The 6,931-nt window shown below is 41.6% G+C and overlaps 1 long non-coding RNA gene across 1 annotated transcript; it reads right to left on the reverse strand.

Moving 5' to 3' along the window:
• Positions 1–4,311: 4,311 nt before the first annotated feature.
• On the reverse strand, positions 4,312–5,684 carry LOC133286471 (uncharacterized). The gene is made up of 3 exons (XR_009748126.1): positions 5,662–5,684; positions 5,303–5,377; positions 4,312–4,578 (listed from the first exon to the last, which is right to left on the reverse strand). It is a non-coding gene; the product is annotated as an uncharacterized LOC133286471 (long non-coding RNA).
• Positions 5,685–6,931: the final 1,247 nt, after the last annotated feature.

Here is a 6,931-nt window from a genome sequence, read left to right on the forward strand (position 1 = left end):
ACGAACCTCAGTGTGATGACTCCGACTTCCGGAGTGATGGCTACCCTCACCCTCATTGTTACCCACTCCACCCTCTTCCTGTGAAGGAGGTGGAGAAGGCGTAGCAGTGTGAGGAGGAGGAGTGGGTTGCCGGTTCACGGGCCTAGGACCCCTCAACGTCCTCAACTCGGTCATCATCGCGGCCATAGCAGTCCGCGAGTCTTCATTTGTCTTTAACAAATTTTCATTGGCTTGCCTGCTAGCAGCCAACTCTCTTTGAACGGCTGCAAGAGCTTCAGCCACGGGATCAGGCTGTACGCCCGTTGCCCCACGGCCACTTCTGGGCCTCACAAGAGCAGCCAAAACAGGTTCTGGCTGAGCATTGGTGTTTGATGGTCCGGGGTTGTTTCGGTTCCTCGTCATGTGTTACACAAAGAAGTGAGTTGATCAGGCCCACACTTAGTGATCACAAATGCAATAATCATACAGAGTACTAAAACAACTATAAAGCATCAAACACTAAGCATACTCAACAATAGCTAACAGTTATTCCCGACAAAACTGCTCTGATACCATAAAATGTAACACCCCGTTCTAGAACCGGTTTGTTAACATCGCATTATGATATTAAGCGCAGTTACAATCACATGGGTTCAATTAAAATCCGGATAATTTTTTCATTTTAAAACGTACCGAACTTATAATACCCAATTTCGTGATCATAACCATATTACCTTGCGGAAACAGATAAATTAAGCTTAACATCATGTTCATTTCCCATTTTTAAACCATTAATTTACTTCTTGTTTAATTCAATACTTCTACTATATAGTAGGTTTCTTCATTAGCTACCCGTGGCTTCAAACCGTGCTCAAATCGGAGCACTGTAGTCCAAGTTAGGACAATTTGAAGCAACACAAGAGAGTGTTGGTCACAGGCCCAGCGCGCTTCAGCGCGCTACCGGGCGCTCAAGCGCGCGCTATCGGGCGCTAAAGCCTCCATCTGGGCGCTTAAGCGCACGGAGGCAGTAAGCATCAGCATTTCCAGTGTGGATGGGCGCTTAAGCGCGCAACAGGGCGCTCAGGCGCGCTAGCCTGGGCGCTCAAGCTCCCACTGGGACGTTTTAGCGCGCAGAGACAGAAGCATTTCCTCATACAGTGGCTAAGGGCGCTTAAGCGCGGGCCAGGGCGCTCCAGCGCGCAATCCTGGGCGCTTAAGCCCCCACTTGGGCGCTCCAGCGCGAGGAGGCAGAATGCATTGGCACTCGCAGGGGCAGCAGGGCGCTTGGGCGCGCTCCTGGGCGCTTAAGCGCGCTGCCAGGGAATTCCAATCCCCACATTTCTCAAGTCCAAGCCTAGGGGAAAATGCATCCCCATTACATACCCCAATTGTTCATGCCCCAAAACTAAATCCTAGCCTCATCCAACCTCTCCTCATGAGATTTAGCTAGAATTTGGGCAGCATGACCTTTGTTTTCTCATCGTTTACCAGTTTAAACAAAAGGGTACCTAATTGATTTTCAGCCCAACCAATTCAACAACTCAATACATAACAAGCATGCATATATTGAATTCCAAGTAGGCATTATTTACATTACATATCTTTTACAAATCATAGAACTTAGCTTACAAAACACTATGATCATTCCCTTGGCTCCCATCAACAATAGGTGTAACCAAAGGCATGAGCATAGGCTAAGTTCATCCAATGAATCAAGATATACATATGATCATGGGCTTTCAAAATAAAATCCTATACATGTCAACTACAAAAGGCATGCATAAACTCAAAGAAGTGCCATATATCATGCATAATCCAGATATGGCCACTTGCCACCAGAGGCTCCTGCAGCATCCTTACCTGAAAGGGGGTCCCCACAACACGGGGTGAGATATACGAATATATCCAGTAAACCAGGGGTCCTTGGAGCATCTCTCCACCCCACAGTTCCATATCAGTGTAATAGCAATAACAATAATAATGCAGTAAATACATATCTATGCAAAGTGCAATACATCTCCAGGAGAAATCCCTCGAGCTCTCGAGCTGTCCTAAGGAAACTCAGATGCAAATAGTCCTACTGGCCAGCTAACTACCAAGTATGATTTACGCATCGTCATGCCACATACCAACATAGGGAAACACCATCCTATGCCACACCAAATGCATACACATACGTATAACAAAGCATTACACTATTTCATTGCATTTATATACACTATAATCACCACTACCCTTTCAGGGCTTGGTGGAACAATCAAGGGAATTACACCCAAGGTCCGAAGGCTTACCTCAATGCTTCAGTCAACCTTTGTTCACCACCAACAGGTTCCACAGTCAGTCAATTACAATACTTCACTTCTCAAACAAAACCTACACAAGGTTTAATGCAATTAACACATATTGCATCCAATAACATCTCATAGCTATCAACCAAGCTATACAATTCATACCAAACATAAGCATGAACTCACCTATCCAATGGAGCTAATCAAGCTCCATAGCTTGCTCCAATGGTTGATCACTCACGGTTGGTCCAAATGTCTCAATCCTAGACATCACAAGGACCCAATCAATCATTCAACTCACTAATTGTTCAACATGCTAGAATACTAACCAATCCAAGCATGAATTTTCCAATATTACTCATTTAGCTATCTAAGCTCATTTTCACCGATTAAACGTCGTTCCTAGCATTTTTCACAACATGCTCTAAGCTTAAATCTTCCTAGAACATAGTCAATTCAACTACATTTCATAAAAATCCCAATTTACTATTCACAAACCCTAACTCATGCAAATTTCAAGGAATCATGAGGTTCAAGGGTTAGAGTCTTACCACCAATGGTCACACAACCAAGCAAGGAGTGTTCCTCAAGCTCCCATGGAGGTTGAACTTCCCAAAACCCCAAAATCACTCAAATGGTCGAATTTTTGAGGGGTAATATCTCTCTTCACAATGCTCCCCACTCAAAACAAAGCTAGGATTATGAAATAGGGGAAGATTCTAAGTGATTTAGGCTTTTGAATCGCTCCAATCGGTTGAAAATCACACAACCTAGGTTTTCTTTCTCTCTCTCTCTCTCTTCCTCTTCTCTTCTCTTCTTTCTGGGCGACGGGTTGGGTGGGAAATGAGGGGTTCTTTTGGTGACTTAAGTCACTTAACATAGGTTAAGTGGCTCTAAGCGGGTATTGGTTCGTCTATCTATTTAACTCCAATAATTACCAAACTTTACCCAAAAGTCTGGAATATTATTCTAGGAATATTACTATTTTTATTTTTATATTTTGGGTACTTTTGACAGTACCCATTTATACTCCCTAATTTTCACTGAGTACACTTTTTAACTCCAAAGTGACTCAGATTCATTTTATTAAGCCTCACACTTAATTTCACCCGGTAAAACATGTTTAATTAATTAATTACACTTGATTTCCTAATTAATTAATATGGGCTATTATATTAAGCGCAGTTACAATCACATTGGCTCAATTAAAATCCAGATAAGTTTTTCTTTTTAAAACGACGCCGAATTTAAAATAGCCAATTGCGTGATCATAACCATATTACCTTGCGGAATCAGATAAACCAAGCTTAACATCATGTTCTTATTCCATTTTTAAACCATTAATTTACTTCTTATTTATTTCCCAACTTCTACTATATTGTAGATCTCTTCGTTAGCTACGCGTGGTTTCAAACCGCTCCTCATTTGGAGCTCTGTAGCTCAAGTTATGACAATTTTACTAACTCAGGTGTATGCTGAAAAACTACGCGGGTAGGGCGCTTAAGCTCGCTCCAGGGCGCTTAAGCGCCCACAGACAGAGGGAATTTACATTTTTTAGCCACCAAGGGCGCTTAAGCTCGCTCCAGGGCGCTTAAGCGCGCTACCTGGGCGCTTAAGCCCCCATTTTGGGCGCTAAAGCCCCATGCGGCAGAAAGCTTTTGGTCTTCACAGGTGCATCAGGGCGCTTAAGCCCCCTCATGGGCGCTTAAGCCCCCTGAGCAGGCTTAAGCCTCCATTTGCAGGCTTAAGCCCCCTCTTCTGGGCAATTTCCTATACTCATATTTTTCATGCATCTTTCTTGGGGAATCAATCCTACACATTTTACAACCTATTTAACAAGCTTGTGATATCCCTATATCATTGCTCAACTCTCATCCTCTCATCATTGATTTAACGGAAATTGGGCAGCATAATCTTTGTTTTCTCAACGTTTCCCAACTTAGCACAAGGTACCTAATTGACTTTCCAGCTCAACATATCCAATACATAAAAATACATTCATGCATTTAACTTACAGTAAGCATCATACACCAATATCTTCATTACTTACAATATTACATCATGTCTTAATTACAAATCTCATATACATGCCAAAGGACTTAGCTACAAAATGAACATGATCAAAGCAAGTAACCCTGTATCAGATACCCATTACTACTACAATGATCATGCACTAAGTCCTCCAAAATACATCATGTGGCATCAAAATATACATATAGCAATGCTAAATGGCATGCAACTCAACATGTCCAGCTATCAGGTACAGTCTACTCACGCTTCTTGCCTCGATCAACCTCACCTCTATCAGTACCTGAAATGATGCCCCACAACACGGGGTGAGATATACGAATATATCACAGTAAACCAGAGGTCCTTGGAGATCACTCCACCCTAAGGTTCACTTTGATGTACACATAATCATAATAGCTTAACACATTCTTATCCACAAGCATCACATGGACTTCCAAGAGAGATCCACTATGGGCTGTTTCTCTTAGGCTCTTACCACATGGAGATCCACATAGGGCTGTTTCCAAGGGAAGTCCTTTCCTCAATCTAGGAACCTCCAAGAGGGATCCACATAGGGCTGTTCCTCTTAGGCTCTAACCACATGGAGATCCACATAGGGCTGTTTCCAAGGGAAGTCCTTTCCTCAATCTAGGAACCTCCAAGAGGGATCCACATAGGGCTGTTCCTCTTAGGCTCTAACCACATGGAGATCCACATAGGGCTGTTTCCAAGGGAAGTTCCTACCAATCATCCTCATCATAATACTATCACGCATAACCTCAATCACAATCCTCAACCATTACCTCATTCATTATTGCTACTTCTATAATCATTCCTCAATTACTCTTAAACAATCAAACATCAACCAATAATCATCAATCAATCATAACATGTATCAATGCATGAATCAATGCATGAGCATACAATCACTATCATAATTACATATCACATCTCATAAACCATTTCTCCTCAACGGAGTATGGTGGAACACTCAATGGGATCAACCACAAGGTCCAAAGGTTTACCTTGCTCTTTGAGCTTTCCTCAATTGCACACAACCCCAAGGGTTGGTCACTCCACTTGGTCCTCTTGCCTCAATCCTATCAACACAAGGAATACAATCAAACAATGCTAACAATGCAAGGAAATCCATAGTTCCAAGCCTAGATTTCTCCAAACATCAAAGCATACTAAAATAACACTATAAACTCATTTCTACCGATTAAATGTCATTCCTAGCATTTTTCACAACATACTCTAAGCCTCATTCTTCCTTGAACATAGCCAATCTACTCAACATTTCATAAAAACCCTAAAACACTATTCATTAACCCTAAACTCATGCAAATCTCCAAGAATCATGTGAAAGAGAGTGGAAACTTACCACCAATGATCACACAATAGAGGAATGAATGTTCCTCAAGCTTCCATGGAGGTTGAAACCCCCAAAACCCCAAAATCTCACAAAGGGCCGAATTTTTGAGGGGCAATATCCCTCTCCACAATGCTCCCCACTCAAAACTAAGCTTGGATTATGAAAGAGGAGAAGATTTAGAGTGGTTTAGGCTTTTGAACGGATGGATTTGGTTGAGGATTGCTCCACCTAGGGTTCTCCCTCTCCTTTCCTCTTCCTTTTCCCCTCTTCTCCTTCTTCTCTTCTTTTCCTCTCTTCTGCACGACGGGTTGGGGAGGGACAATTGGGTTTCTTTTGTTGCATTGGTCACTTAACTTATGTTAAGTGACTTTAAGCGGGTATTGGTTCGTCTATCTATTCAACTCCATTAATTACCAAACTTTACCCAAAAGTCTGGAATATTATTCTAGGAATATTACTATTTTATTTTTATATTTTGGGTACTTTCGCCTGTACCCATTTATACCCCTTAATTTTCACTGAGTACACTTTTTAACTCCAAGTGACTCAGATTCATTTAATTAAGCCTTATACTTAATTTTACTCACTAAAATATGCTTAATTATTTAATTAAAATTAATCAATTAAATGCTTAAGTTCGGGGTATTATATTCACCCCACCTTTTTAACGATTTTGTCCTCAAAATCGACAAAACCACTCATTCAATCATCTATGGATTTATCGGAGAACTCTTCTTGTGTTCCCGAAGTTACCCTATTAATCAGTTCCTCTTTTCCTCATCATCTTATCATAAGATGAAATGTTTCATTCATGATTCAATCTATGTTTTATAATTAGGTGATACTAATATGTTCCAGCACTTTTATCTTTCATTTTCCTCAAGGGTCATACCTATTCACTTGATATTTAACCCTGACCTTCTGCGGTCCTACTAATAACCTCATACATAAAATCTCATCTGATGGAACTTCCAAGAGAGATCCGCTATGGGCTGTTTCTCTTAGGTATCTGACCACAAGGAGGTCCCGAAGGCTAACTCCAAGGGAAGTTCCCCTCAATCCAGACCTTTAACGAGAATTCTCTATCTCATAGGATACTATCCTCATGGAGGTAATACTACCACTACATCCATGGAAAGGTCATTGCATACAACTTACGATCCTCCAACCTCAATAAACTATGCATGTCATATTAATCTACATGCGTCATATCTCCCGTCAAGCGTGGGAACCTCTCTAGCTGGGGTTGGGTCGAAGTGCTAACATTTGCCGCTGCTGA

This window comes from Gastrolobium bilobum, unplaced genomic scaffold (assembly GCF_033153095.1).
Source record: "Gastrolobium bilobum isolate Gb01-03AN ecotype WA unplaced genomic scaffold, APGP_CSIRO_Gbil_v1 utg1666159, whole genome shotgun sequence".
In the NCBI taxonomy this organism is placed as follows: domain Eukaryota; kingdom Viridiplantae; phylum Streptophyta; class Magnoliopsida; order Fabales; family Fabaceae; genus Gastrolobium; species Gastrolobium bilobum.